This window comes from Nerophis lumbriciformis, linkage group LG14 (assembly GCF_033978685.3).
Source record: "Nerophis lumbriciformis linkage group LG14, RoL_Nlum_v2.1, whole genome shotgun sequence".
In the NCBI taxonomy this organism is placed as follows: domain Eukaryota; kingdom Metazoa; phylum Chordata; class Actinopteri; order Syngnathiformes; family Syngnathidae; genus Nerophis; species Nerophis lumbriciformis.
The window spans coordinates 31305942-31322874 of record NC_084561.2 but is presented as its reverse complement, the minus strand read 5'-3'; positions in this window follow the sequence as shown (position 1 = coordinate 31322874).

The window sequence follows — 16933 nt, the reverse complement described above, 5'->3', positions numbered from 1 at the left end:
ATACTGTCATATTAAGTAAAAAAAACTAACTTGTGTCTTACAAACCTTATACATTTTTTTTTTTTTTTTTTCAGGAAAACTCACAAAGATACATTTCTCCAGGCATTATTAGCCATTTTGTATTTGTGGTTTAGGAGTTATGTTTAAATAACTGTCAGATTGAATGTGACAGTATACTGTCATTATGAGTAAAACCTAATTTTTGTATTTGTAAACCTTACCAAAAATACCTGATTCGGGTAAAAATCACATAGATACAATATTGCAGGCATTTTTAGACATAATGCATGTTTGGTTTTGGAGTTATGTTTATACAACTTTCATATTTAGTATGACAGTTATACCATCATATTGACTAAAAAAAAACAAAAAAACTTGTGTCTTTATAAACCTTACAATTTTTTTCCCCCCAAAGCTCACAAAGATACAATTCTCCGGACATAATTAGCCATTTATCATGTTTGGTTTAGGAGTTATGTTTAAATAACTGTCATATTGAGTGTGGCAGTTATTGTATTGTGTGTCATTATAAATAAAAACCTATTTTTTGTATTTGTAAACCTTACCAAAATACCTGATTCTGGTAAAACCCACACCGATACAATATTACAGGAATTTTTAGACATAAAGCATGTTTGGTTTTGGAGTTATGTTTATATAACTTTCATATCTAGTATGACAGTTATACCATCATATTGAGTAAAAAAAAAAGTAATTTGTATCTTTACAAATCTTACAAAATATTGTTTTCCAGTAAAATTCACAAATATACATTTCTCTAGGCATTATTAGTCATTTTGCATTTGTGTTTTAGGAGTTATGTTTAATTAACTGTCATATTGAGTGTGGCAGTTATATTATCACTATGAGTAAAACCTAATTTTTGTATTCGTAAACCTTACCAAAATACCTGAATCTGATAAAACTCACATATATTCAATATTACAGGCATTTTTAGACGGATTGCATATTTGGTTTTGGAATTATGTTTATATAACTTTCATATATAGTATGACAGCTAAACTGTTAAATTGTGTAAAAAAAACTAACTTGTGTCTTTACAAACCTTACAAAATATTTTTTCCAGTAAAAATCACAAAGATACATTCCTCAAGGCATTATTAGCCATTTTGTCAATATACTGTCATTATGAGTAAAACTAATATTTTGTATTTGTAAACCTTACAAAAACAACTGATTATAGTAAAACTCACATGGATACAAAATTATAAGCATTTTTAAACACAATACATGTTTGGTGGCAGTCAATGTGGCAGTTATTCTGTCATTATGAGTAAAACCTATTTTTTGTAATTGTAAACCTTACCAAAATACCTGATTCTGGTAAAACTCACATAGATACAATATTACAGGCATTTTTAAACATAATGTATGTTTGGTTTTGGAGTTATATTTATATAACTGTCATATTTAGGGACGGCGTGGCGCAGTGGAAGAATGGCCGTGCGAGACCCGAGGGTCCCTGGTTCAATCCCCACCTAGTACCAACCTCGTCATGTCCCTTGTGTCCTGGGCAAGACACTTCACCCTTGCTCCTGATGGGTGCTGGTTAGCGCCTTGCATGGCAGCTCCCTCCATCAGTCTGTGAATGTGTGTGTGAATGTGTAAATGTGGAAGTAGTGTCAAAGCGCTTTGAGTACCTTGAAGGTAGAAAAGCGCTATACAAGTACAACCCATTTATCATTTATCATTTATATTTAGTATGACAGTTATACCATCATATTAAATAAAAAAAAAACTAACGTATGTCTTTATAAACCTTACAAATTATTTGTTTCCAGTAAAACTCACACTGATACATTTCTCCAGGCATTAATAGCCATTTATCATGTTTAATCTATGAGTTATGTTTAAATAACTGTCATATCAAATGTTGCATTTATACTGTCATTATGAGTATAAGCCAAATTTTGTATTTGTAAACCTTACCAAAATACCTGATTCTGGTAAAACTCACATTGATTAAATATTACAGGCAATTTAAGACATATTGCAAGTTTGGTTTAGGAGTTTGTTTTTGGAATTATGTTTATATTAATTTTTAATTTAGTTTGAGAGTTATACCATCATATTCAGTAAAAAAAATAACTTTTTTCTTTACAAACCTTACAAAATAGTTTTTTCTAGTAAAATTCACAAAGATACATTTCTCCAGGCATTAATAGCCATTTATCATGTTTAATCTATGAGTTATGTTTAAATAACTGTCATATCAAATGTTGCATTTATACTGTCATTATGAGTATAAGCCAAATTTTGTATTTGTAAACCTTACCAAAATACCTGATTCTGGTAAAACTCACATAGATTAAATATTACAGGCAATTTAAGACATATTGCAAGTTTGGTTTAGGAGTTTGGTTTTGGAATTATGTTTATATTAATTTTTAATTTAGTTTGAGAGTTATACCATCATATTCAGTAAAAAAAATAACTTTTTTCTTTACAAACCTTACAAAATAGTTTTTTCTAGTAAAATTCACAAAGATACATTTCTCCAGGCATTATTAGCCATTTAGCATGTTTGGTTTAGGAGTTGTGTTTAAATAACTATTATTTTGAATATGGCAGTTATACTGTTATTATGAGTAAAACCCAATTTTTGTATTTGTAAAACTTACCTAAATACCTGATTCTGGTAAAACTCACATAGATTCAATATTACAGGCATTTTTAGACATATTGCAAGTTTGGTTTTGGAGTTATGTTTATTTAACTTTCATATTTAGTAAGACAGTTATACTGTCATATTAAGTAAAAAAAACAACTAACTTGTGTCTTTACAAAACTTATAATTTATTTTTTATTTTTTTCAGGAAAACTCACAAAGGCATTATTAGCCTTTTTGTATTTGTGGTTTAGGAGTTATGTTTAAATAACTGTCAGATTGAATGTGACAGTATACTGTCATTATGAGTAAAACCTAATTTTTGTATTTGTAAACCTTACCAAAATACCTGATTCTGGTAAAACCCACACCGATACAATATTACAGGAATTTTTTGACATAAAGCATGTTTGGTTTTGGAGTTATGTTTATATAACTTTCATATCTAGTATGACAGTTATTCCATCATATTGAGTAAAAAAAAAAGTAATTTGTATCTTTACAAATCTTACAAAATATTGTTTTCTAGTAAAATTCACAAATATACATTTCTCTAGGCATTATTAGTCATTTTGCATTTGTGTTTTAGGAGTTATGTTTAATTAACTGTCATATTGAGTGTGGCAGTTATATTGTCACTAAGAGTAAAACCTAATTTTTGTATTTGTAAACCTTACCAAAATACCTGAATCTGATAAAACTCACATATATTCAATATTACAGGCATTTTTAGACGGATTGCATATTTTGTTTTGGAATTATGTTTATATAACTTTCATATATAGTATGACAGCTAAACTGTTAAATTGTGTAAAAAAAACTAACTTGTGTCTTTACAAACCTTACAAAATATTTTTTCCAGTAAAACTCACAAAGATACATTCCTCAAGGCATTATTAGCCATTTTGTCAGTATACTGTCATTATGAGTAAAACTAATATTTTGTATTCGTAAACCTTACAAAAACAACTGATTATAGTAAAACTCACATGGATACAAAATTATAAGCATTTTTAAACACAATACATGTTTGGTGGCAGTCAATGTGGCAGTTATTCTGTCATTATGAGTAAAACCAGTATTTTGTATTTGCAAACCTTACAAAAACAACTGATTCTAGTAAAACTCACATGGATACAATATTAAAGTTATTTTTAGATATAATGCATGTTTGGTTTTGGAGTTATGTTTATATAACTTTTACATTTAGTATGACAGTTATAATGTCATATTGAGTAAAAACAATAACTTGTTTTACAAACCTTACAATTTTTTCCAAGCATTATTAGCCATTTTGCATGTGTGGTTTAGGAGTTATATTTAAATAACTGTCATATTGAGTGTGGCAGTTATACTGTCATTATGAGTAAAACCTTATTTTTGTATTTGTAAACCTTACCAAAATACCTGATTGTAGTAAAACTCACATAGATACAATATTACAGGCATTTTTAGACATAATGCATGTTTGGTTTTGGAGTTATGTTTATATAACTTTCATATTTAGTATGACAGTTATACTGTCATATTAAGTAAAAAAACTAACTTGTGTCTTTACAAACCTTACAAAATATTTTTATTTTTTTTTCAATAAAACTCACAAAGATACATCCAGGCGTTATTAGTCATTTTGTATGTGTGGTTTAGGAATCATGTTTAAATAACTGTCATTTTGAACGTTGCAGTTTTACTGTCATTATGAGTAAAACCTAATTTTTGTATTTGTAAACCTTACCAAAATACCTGTTTCTGGTAAAACTCACATAGATTCAATATTACAGGCATTTTTAGACGGATTGCATGTTTGGTTTTGAAGTTATGTTTATATAACTTTCAAATTTAGTAAGACAGTTATACCATCATATTGAGTAAAAAAACTAACTTGTGTCCAAACAAACCTTACAAAATATTTTTTTTTCCATTAAAACTCATAAAAATACATTTCTCCAGGCATTATTAGCCATTTTGCATCTGTGGTTTAGAATTTATGTTTAAATAACAGTCAGATTGAATGTGACAGTATACTGTCATAGTGAGTAAAACCAAAATGTTGTATTTGCAAACCTTACAAAAACAAATGATTCTACTAAAACTCACTTGGATACAATATTATAGGCATTTTAAGACATACAGTCAATTGATTGTGTTTGGTTTAGGAATTATGTTGAAAAACTATTTTATTGCTTTTTTCGCATTATATCAGGATTTTGTGGTTTGGAAGTTATGTTTAAATAACTGTCAAACTGATTAGAGAAGTTATACTGTCATTATGAGTAAAACCTAATTTTTGTATTTGTAAACCTTACCAAATTAGCTGATTCTGGTAAAACTCACATAGATACAATATTTTAGGCATTTTTAAACATGGTGCATGTTTAGTTTTGGAATGATGTGACTTTCATATTTAGTATGAAAGTTATACAGTCATGATGAATTAAAATTTGCAACTTTGCAACTTTGCAAACCTTACAAAATATATTTTTCCTAGTAAAACTAACAAAGACACATGTCTACAGGCTTTATTAGACATTTTGCATGTTTGGTTTAGGAATTATGTTGAAATTTATTTTTATTGCTTTTTCCGCATTATTCAAGGATTTTAAGAACAATTCTGTAATATTGAGTAAAAAACTACTTTTTGTAATTGCAAGCCTTAAAAAAGCACATGTTCGAGTAAAACAGAGCATTGTTTTAGGCATTATTAGCATTTTTGCATGTGTGGTTTAGGAGTTATGTTTAAATAACTGTCATTTTGCGTGTGGCAGTTATACTGTCTTTATGAGTAAAACTTAATTTTTGTATTTGTGAACCTTACCAAAATACCTGATTGTAGTAAAACTCACATAGATACAATATTACAGGCATTTTAAGACATAATGCATGTTTGGTTTTGGAATCATGTTTATATAACTTTCAGTTATACTGTCATATTGAGTAAAAAAAAACTAACTTGTGTCTTTACAAACCTTACAAAAATTATTTCCCAGTAAAACTCACAAAGATACATTTCTCCAGGCATTATTAGTCATTTTGTATGTGTGGTTTAGGAGTTATGTTTAAATAACTGTCAGACTGAATGTGACAGTATACTGTCAAAGTGAGTAAAACCAATATTTTGTATTTGCAAACCTTACAAAAACAACGTATTCTAGTAAAACTCACATGGATACAATATTACAGGCATTTTTAGACATAAAGCATGTTTGGTTTTGGAGTTATGTTTATATATGTTTATATATTTTTTACATTTAGTATTACAGTTATACTGTCATAATGAGTAAAAAAAACTAACTTGTGTCTTTATAAACCTTAAAAATTATTTTTTTTCCAGTAAAACTCACAAAGATACATTTCTCCAGGCATTATTAGCCATTAATCATGTTTGGTTAGAGTTATGTTTAAATAACTGTCATATTGAGTGTGGCAGTATTTGTAAAATTACCAAAATAACTGATTATGATAAAACTCACATTGATAAAATATTACAGGATTTTTGAGACATAAAGCATGTTTCCATCATATTGAGTAAAATAAACTAACTTGTGTCTATACAAACCTTACAAAATATTTTATTTTCCAGTAAAACTCACAAAAATACATTTCTCCAGTTAATATTAGCCATTTTGCATCTGTGGTTTATAATGTATGTTTAAATAACAGTCAGATTGAATGTGACAGTATACTGTCATAGTGAGTAAAACCTATATTTTTATTTGTAAACCTTAACAAAATACCTGATTCTAGTAAAACTCACAGAGATTCAATATTACAGGCATTTTTAGACGGATTGTATGTTTGGTATTGGAGTTATGTTTATATAACTTTTACATTTATTATGACAGTTATAACTTGTGTCTTTACAAACCTTACAATTTTTTTTCCCCCTGTAAATCTCACAAAGATACATTTCTCCAGGCATTATTAGCCATCTTGCATGTGTGGTTTAGGAGTTATGTTTACATAACCATCATATTGAGGGTGGCAGTTATACTGTCATTATGAGTAAAACCTAATTTTTGTATTTATAAACCTTACCAAAATACCTGATTCTGGTTAAACTCACATAGATACAATATTACAGGCATTTTTAGACATAATGCATGTTTGGTTTTGGAGTTATGTTTATATACATTTTTCCAGGCATTATTAGCCATTTATCATGTTTTGTTTAGGAGTTATGTTTAAATAACTGTCATATCAAATAATGCAGTTTACTGTCATTATGCGTAAAACCCAAGTTTTGTATTTGTAAACCTTACCAAAATACCTGATTCTGGTAAAACTCATATAGATTCAATATTACAGGCAGTTTAAGACGGATTGCAAGTCTGGTTTGGAGTTTGTTTTTGGAATTATGTTTATAATAATTGTATATTTAGTTTGACAGTTATACCATCATATTCAGTAAAAAAAAAAAACTTTTTTCTTTACAAACCTTACAAAATATTTTTTTCTAGTAAAATTCACAAAGATACATTTGTCCAGGCATTATTAGCCATTTTGCATGTTTGGTTTAGGAGTTGTGTTTAAATAACTGTCATATCAAATATTGCAGTTATACTGTCATTATGAGTAAAACCCAAGTTTTGTATTTGTAAACCTTACCAAAATACCTGATTCCGGTAAAACTCACATAGATAAAATATTACAGGCAGTTTTGCCTACTCAGTGGCCTAGTGGTTAGAGTGTCCGTCCTGAGATCGGTAGGTTGGGAGTTCAAATCCCGGCCGAGTCATACCAAAGACCATAAAAATGGGACCCATTACCTCCCTGCTTGGCACTCAGCATCAAGGGTTGGAATTGGGGGTTAAATCACCAAAATGATTCCCGGGCGCAGCCACCGCTGCTGCCCACTGCTCCCCTCACCTCCCAGGGGGTGATCAAGGGTGATGGGTCAAATGCAGAGAATAATTTCGCCACACCTAGTGTGTGTGTGACAATCATTGGTACTTTAACTTTAACTTTAACTTTAAGACATATTGCAAGTTTGGTTTAGGAGTTTGGTTTTGGAATTATGTTTATATAACTTTCATATTTAGTATGACAGTTATACCATCACATTGAGTAAAAAAACAACTAACTTTTGTCTTTAAAAAACCTTACAAAATTGTTTTTTCTAGTAAAAATCACAAAGATAGATTTCTCCAGGCATTATTAGCCATTTATCATGTTTGGTTTAGGAATTATGTTTAAATAGCTGTCATGTTGAGTGTGGCAGTTATATTGTCATTATGAGTAAAACCTATTTTTTGTATTTGTAAACCTTACTTATTCTGGTAAAACTCATATAGATACAATATTACAGGAATTTTTAGACATAAAACATGTTTGGTTTAGGAGTTATGTTTAAATAACTGTCAGATTGAATGTGACAGTATACTGTCATAGTGAGTAAAACCAATATTTTGTATTTGCAAACCTTACAAACACAACTGATTCTAGTTAAACTCACATGAATACAATATTACAGGCATTTTTAGATATAATGCATGTTCTGTTTTGGAGTTATGTTTATAATTTTTTTACATTTAGTATGACAGTTATACTGTCATATTAAGTAAAAAAACTAACTTGTTTCTTTACAAACCTTATAAAAAATTGTTTTTTTTTCCAGGAAAACTCACTAAGATACATTTTTCCAAGCATTATTAGCCATTTTGTAATTGTGATTTAGGAGTTACAGTATGTTTAAATAACTGTCAGATTGAATGTGACAGTATACTGTCATAGTGAGTAAAACCTAATTTTTGTATTTGTAAACCTTACCAAAAATACCTGATTCTGGTAAAAATCACATAGATACAATATTGCAGGCATTTTTAGTTGGTTTTGGAGTTATGTTTTTACAACTTTTATATTTAGTATGACAGTTATACCATCATATTGAGTAAAAAAAAAAAACTTGTGTCTTTATAAACCTTACAAAAAAAAAGGTTTCCCAGTAAAACTCACAAAGATACATTTCTCTAGGCATAATACCTGATTCTGGTTAAACCCACATCGATACAATATTACAGGAATTTTTAGACATAAAGCATGTTTGGTTTTGGAGTTATGTTTATATAACTTTCATATTGAATGTGGCAGTTATTGTATTGTGTGTCATTATAAATAAAAACCTATTTTTTGTATTTGTAAACCTTACCAAAATACCTGATTCTGGTAAAACCCACACCGATACAATATTACAGGAATTTTTAGACATAGGTTTTACTCACTATGACAGTATACTGTCACATTCAATCTGCCTGTTATTTAAACACAAATTCTAAACCACAGATGCAAAATGGCTAATAATAACTGGAGAAATGTATTTTTGTGAGTTTTACTGGAAAAAAAATATTTTGTAAGGTTTGTTTAGACACAAGTTAGTTTTTTTTACTCAATATGATGGAAACATGCTTTATGTCTAAAAAATCCTGTAATATTTTATCCATGTGAGTTTTATCAGAATCAGTTATTTTGGTAATTTTACAAAAACAAAAAATAGGTTTTACTCATAATGACAGTATATCTGCCACGCTCAATATGACAGTTATTTAAACATAACTCTAAACCAAACATGGTTAATGGCTAATAATGCCTGGAGAAATGTATCTTTGTGAGTTTTACTGGAAACGGTTTTTTTTAAGGTTTATATAGACACAAGTTAGTTTTTTTTACTCAATATGACAGTATAACTGTAATACTAAATGTAAAAAATATATAAACATAACTCCAAAACCAAACATGCATTTTGTTAAAAAATGCCTGTAATTTTGTATCAATGCGAGTTTTACTAAAATCAATTGTTGTAGTAAGGTTTGCAAATACAAAATATTGGTTTTACTCACCATGATAGTATACTGTCACATTCAATTTTACAGTTATTCAAACATAACTACCAAACCACATATGCAAAATGGCTATAATTCCTGGAGAAATGTATCTTTGTGAGATTACTGGAAAAACATATTTTGTAAGGATTGTAAAGAAACAATTTAGTTTTTTTTACTTAATATGATGAGGTGGCGACTTTTCCAGGGTGTACCCCGCCTTCCGCCTGATTGTAGCTGAGAAGGGAATAAGCGGTAGAAAATGGATGGATGGATGGACAGTATAACTGTCATACTAAATGTAAAAGTAGTATAAACATAACTCCAAAACCAAACATGCATTATGTCTAAAAATGCCTGTAATATTGTATCCATGTGGTTTAGGATTCTACTAAAACTCACTTGGATACAATATTATAGGCATTTTAAGACATAATGCATGTTTGGTTTAGGAATTATGTTGAAAAACTATTTTATTGCTTTTTTCGCATTATATCAGGATTTTGTGGTTAGGAAGTTATGTTTAAATAACTGTCAAACTGATTAGAGAAGTTATACTGTCATTATGAGTAAAACCTAATTTTTGTATTTGTAAACCTTACCAAATTAGCTGATTCTGGTAAAACTCACATAGATACAATATTTTAGGCATTTTTAAACATGGTGCATGTTTAGTTTTGGAATGATGTGACTTTCATATTTAGTATGAAAGTTATACAGTCATGATGAATTAAAACTTGCATTTTTGCAACTTTGCAAACCTTACAAAATATATTTTTCCTAGTAAAACTAACAAAGACACATGTCTACAGGCTTTATTAGACATTTTGCATGTTTGGTTTAGGAATTATGTTGAAATTTATTTTTATTGCTTTTTCCGCATTATTCAAGGATTTTAAGAACAATTCTGTAATATGGAGTAAAAAACTACTTTTTGTAATTGCAAGCCTTAAAAAAGCACATGTTCGAGTAAAACTCACAAGGATGCATTGTTTTAGGCATTATTAGCATTTTTGCATGTGTGGTTTAGGAGTTATGTTTAAATAACTGTCATTTTGCGTGTGGCAGTTATACTGTCTTTATGAGTAAAACTTAATTTTTGTATTTGTGAACCTTACCAAAATACCTGATTGTAGTAAAACTCAAATAGATACAATATTACAGGCATTTTAAGACATAATGCATGTTTGGTTTTGGAATCATGTTTATATAACTTTCATATTTAGTATGACAGTTATACTGTCATATTGAGTAAAAAAAAACTAACTTGTGTCTTTACAAACCTTACAAAAATTATTTCCCAGTAAAACTCACAAAGATACATTTCTCCAGGCATTATTAGTCATTTTGTATGTGTGGTTTAGGAGTTATGTTTAAATAACTGTCAGACTGAATGTGACAGTATACTGTCAAAGTGAGTAAAACCAATATTTTGTATTTGCAAACCTTACAAAAACAACGTATTCTAGTAAAACTCACATGGATACAATATTACAGGCATTTTTAGACATAAAGCATGTTTGGTTTTGGAGTTATGTTTATATATGTTTATATATTTTTTACATTTAGTATTACAGTTATACTGTCATAATGAGTAAAAAAAACTAACTTGTGTCTTTATAAACCTTAAAAATTATTTTTTTTCCAGTAAAACTCACAAAGATACATTTCTCCAGGCATTATTAGCCATTAATCATGTTTGGTTAGAGTTATGTTTAAATAACTGTCATATTGAGTGTGGCAGTATTTGTAAAATTACCAAAATAACTGATTATGATAAAACTCACATTGATAAAATATTACAGGATTTTTGAGACATAAAGCATGTTTCCATCATATTGAGTAAAATAAACTAACTTGTGTCTATACAAACCTTACAAAATATTTTATTTTCCAGTAAAACTCACAAAAATACATTTCTCCAGTTAATATTAGCCATTTTGCATCTGTGGTTTATAATGTATGTTTAAATAACAGTCAGATTGAATGTGACAGTATACTGTCATAGTGAGTAAAACCTATATTTTTATTTGTAAACCTTAACAAAATACCTGATTCTAGTAAAACTCACAGAGATTCAATATTACAGGCATTTTTAGACGGATTGTATGTTTGGTATTGGAGTTATGTTTATATAACTTTTACATTTATTATGACAGTTATAACTTGTGTCTTTACAAACCTTACAATTTTTTTTCCCCCTGTAAATCTCACAAAGATACATTTCTCCAGGCATTATTAGCCATCTTGCATGTGTGGTTTAGGAGTTATGTTTACATAACCATCATATTGAGGGTGGCAGTTATACTGTCATTATGAGTAAAACCTAATTTTTGTATTTATAAACCTTACCAAAATACCTGATTCTGGTTAAACTCACATAGATACAATATTACAGGCATTTTTAGACATAATGCATGTTTGGTTTTGGAGTTATGTTTATATACATTTTTCCAGGCATTATTAGCCATTTATCATGTTTTGTTTAGGAGTTATGTTTAAATAACTGTCATATCAAATAATGCAGTTTACTGTCATTATGCGTAAAACCCAAGTTTTGTATTTGTAAACCTTACCAAAATACCTGATTCTGGTAAAACTCATATAGATTCAATATTACAGGCAGTTTAAGACGGATTGCAAGTCTGGTTTGGAGTTTGTTTTTGGAATTATGTTTATAATAATTGTATATTTAGTTTGACAGTTATACCATCATATTCAGTAAAAAAAAAAAACTTTTTTCTTTACAAACCTTACAAAATATTTTTTTCTAGTAAAATTCACAAAGATACATTTGTCCAGGCATTATTAGCCATTTTGCATGTTTGGTTTAGGAGTTGTGTTTAAATAACTGTCATATCAAATATTGCAGTTATACTGTCATTATGAGTAAAACCCAAGTTTTGTATTTGTAAACCTTACCAAAATACCTGATTCCGGTAAAACTCACATAGATAAAATATTACAGGCAGTTTTGCCTACTCAGTGGCCTAGTGGTTAGAGTGTCCGTCCTGAGATCGGTAGGTTGGGAGTTCAAATCCCGGCCGAGTCATACCAAAGACCATAAAAATGGGACCCATTACCTCCCTGCTTGGCACTCAGCATCAAGGGTTGGAATTGGGGGTTAAATCACCAAAATGATTCCCGGGCGCAGCCACCGCTGCTGCCCACTGCTCCCCTCACCTCCCAGGGGGTGATCAAGGGTGATGGGTCAAATGCAGAGAATAATTTCGCCACACCTAGTGTGTGTGTGACAATCATTGGTACTTTAACTTTAACTTTAACTTTAAGACATATTGCAAGTTTGGTTTAGGAGTTTGGTTTTGGAATTATGTTTATATAACTTTCATATTTAGTATGACAGTTATACCATCACATTGAGTAAAAAAACAACTAACTTTTGTCTTTAAAAAACCTTACAAAATTGTTTTTTCTAGTAAAAATCACAAAGATAGATTTCTCCAGGCATTATTAGCCATTTATCATGTTTGGTTTAGGAATTATGTTTAAATAGCTGTCATGTTGAGTGTGGCAGTTATATTGTCATTATGAGTAAAACCTATTTTTTGTATTTGTAAACCTTACTTATTCTGGTAAAACTCATATAGATACAATATTACAGGAATTTTTAGACATAAAACATGTTTGGTTTAGGAGTTATGTTTAAATAACTGTCAGATTGAATGTGACAGTATACTGTCATAGTGAGTAAAACCAATATTTTGTATTTGCAAACCTTACAAACACAACTGATTCTAGTTAAACTCACATGAATACAATATTACAGGCATTTTTAGATATAATGCATGTTCTGTTTTGGAGTTATGTTTATAATTTTTTTACATTTAGTATGACAGTTATACTGTCATATTAAGTAAAAAAACTAACTTGTTTCTTTACAAACCTTATAAAAAATTGTTTTTTTTTCCAGGAAAACTCACTAAGATACATTTTTCCAAGCATTATTAGCCATTTTGTAATTGTGATTTAGGAGTTACAGTATGTTTAAATAACTGTCAGATTGAATGTGACAGTATACTGTCATAGTGAGTAAAACCTAATTTTTGTATTTGTAAACCTTACCAAAAATACCTGATTCTGGTAAAAATCACATAGATACAATATTGCAGGCATTTTTAGTTGGTTTTGGAGTTATGTTTTTACAACTTTTATATTTAGTATGACAGTTATACCATCATATTGAGTAAAAAAAAAAAACTTGTGTCTTTATAAACCTTACAAAAAAAAAGGTTTCCCAGTAAAACTCACAAAGATACATTTCTCTAGGCATAATACCTGATTCTGGTTAAACCCACATCGATACAATATTACAGGAATTTTTAGACATAAAGCATGTTTGGTTTTGGAGTTATGTTTATATAACTTTCATATTGAATGTGGCAGTTATTGTATTGTGTGTCATTATAAATAAAAACCTATTTTTTGTATTTGTAAACCTTACCAAAATACCTGATTCTGGTAAAACCCACACCGATACAATATTACAGGAATTTTTAGACATAGGTTTTACTCACTATGACAGTATACTGTCACATTCAATCTGCCTGTTATTTAAACACAAATTCTAAACCACAGATGCAAAATGGCTAATAATAACTGGAGAAATGTATTTTTGTGAGTTTTACTGGAAAAAAAATATTTTGTAAGGTTTGTTTAGACACAAGTTAGTTTTTTTTACTCAATATGATGGAAACATGCTTTATGTCTAAAAAATCCTGTAATATTTTATCCATGTGAGTTTTATCAGAATCAGTTATTTTGGTAATTTTACAAAAACAAAAAATAGGTTTTACTCATAATGACAGTATATCTGCCACGCTCAATATGACAGTTATTTAAACATAACTCTAAACCAAACATGGTTAATGGCTAATAATGCCTGGAGAAATGTATCTTTGTGAGTTTTACTGGAAACGGTTTTTTTTAAGGTTTATATAGACACAAGTTAGTTTTTTTTACTCAATATGACAGTATAACTGTAATACTAAATGTAAAAAATATATAAACATAACTCCAAAACCAAACATGCATTTTGTTAAAAAATGCCTGTAATTTTGTATCAATGCGAGTTTTACTAAAATCAATTGTTGTAGTAAGGTTTGCAAATACAAAATATTGGTTTTACTCACCATGATAGTATACTGTCACATTCAATTTTACAGTTATTCAAACATAACTACCAAACCACATATGCAAAATGGCTATAATTCCTGGAGAAATGTATCTTTGTGAGATTACTGGAAAAACATATTTTGTAAGGATTGTAAAGAAACAATTTAGTTTTTTTTACTTAATATGATGAGGTGGCGACTTTTCCAGGGTGTACCCCGCCTTCCGCCTGATTGTAGCTGAGAAGGGAATAAGCGGTAGAAAATGGATGGATGGATGGACAGTATAACTGTCATACTAAATGTAAAAGTAGTATAAACATAACTCCAAAACCAAACATGCATTATGTCTAAAAATGCCTGTAATATTGTATCCATGTGGTTTAGGATTCTACTAAAACTCACTTGGATACAATATTATAGGCATTTTAAGACATAATGCATGTTTGGTTTAGGAATTATGTTGAAAAACTATTTTATTGCTTTTTTCGCATTATATCAGGATTTTGTGGTTAGGAAGTTATGTTTAAATAACTGTCAAACTGATTAGAGAAGTTATACTGTCATTATGAGTAAAACCTAATTTTTGTATTTGTAAACCTTACCAAATTAGCTGATTCTGGTAAAACTCACATAGATACAATATTTTAGGCATTTTTAAACATGGTGCATGTTTAGTTTTGGAATGATGTGACTTTCATATTTAGTATGAAAGTTATACAGTCATGATGAATTAAAACTTGCATTTTTGCAACTTTGCAAACCTTACAAAATATATTTTTCCTAGTAAAACTAACAAAGACACATGTCTACAGGCTTTATTAGACATTTTGCATGTTTGGTTTAGGAATTATGTTGAAATTTATTTTTATTGCTTTTTCCGCATTATTCAAGGATTTTAAGAACAATTCTGTAATATGGAGTAAAAAACTACTTTTTGTAATTGCAAGCCTTAAAAAAGCACATGTTCGAGTAAAACTCACAAGGATGCATTGTTTTAGGCATTATTAGCATTTTTGCATGTGTGGTTTAGGAGTTATGTTTAAATAACTGTCATTTTGCGTGTGGCAGTTATACTGTCTTTATGAGTAAAACTTAATTTTTGTATTTGTGAACCTTACCAAAATACCTGATTGTAGTAAAACTCAAATAGATACAATATTACAGGCATTTTAAGACATAATGCATGTTTGGTTTTGGAATCATGTTTATATAACTTTCATATTTAGTATGACAGTTATACTGTCATATTGAGTAAAAAAAAACTAACTTGTGTCTTTACAAACCTTACAAAAATTATTTCCCAGTAAAACTCACAAAGATACATTTCTCCAGGCATTATTAGTCATTTTGTATGTGTGGTTTAGGAGTTATGTTTAAATAACTGTCAGACTGAATGTGACAGTATACTGTCAAAGTGAGTAAAACCAATATTTTGTATTTGCAAACCTTACAAAAACAACTTATTCTAGTAAAACTCACATGGATACAATATTTGAGGCATTTTTAGACATAAAGCATGTTTGGTTTTGGAGTTATGTTTATATATTTTTTATATTTAGTATTACAGTTATACTATGTAAAAAAAACTAACTTGTGTCTCTATAAACCTTAAAAATTATTTTTTTTCCAGTAAAACTCACAAAGATACATTTCTCCAGGCATTATTAGCCATTAATCATGTTTGGTTAGAGTTATGTTTAAATAACTGTCATTTTGAGTGTGGCAGTATTTGTAAAATTACCAAAATAACTGATTCTGATAAAACTCACATTGATAAAATATTACAGGATTTTTGAGACATAAAGCATGTTTCCATCATATTGAGTAAAATAAACTAACTTGTGTCTATACAAACCTTACAAAATATTTTATTTTCCAGTAAAACTCACAAAAATACATTTCTCCAGTTAATATTAGCCATTTTGCATTTGTGGTTTAGAATGTATGTTTAAATAACAGTCAGATTGAATGTGACAGTATACTGTCATAGTGAGTAAAACCTATATTTTTATTTGTAAACCTTAACAAAATACCAGATTCTAGTAAAACTCACAGAGATTCAATATTACAGGCATTTTTAGACAGATTGCATGTTTGGTATTGGAGTTATGTTTATATAACTTTTACATTTATTATGACAGTTATAACTTGTGTCTTTACAAACCTTACAATTTTCCCCCCCCCTGTAAATCTCACAAAGATACATTTCTCCAGGCATTATTAGCCATCTTGCATGTGTGGTTTAGGAGTTATGTTTACATAACCATCATTTTGAGGGTGGCAGTTATACTTTCATTATGAGTAAAACCTAATTTTTGTATTTATAAACCTTACCAAAATACCTGATTCTGGTTAAA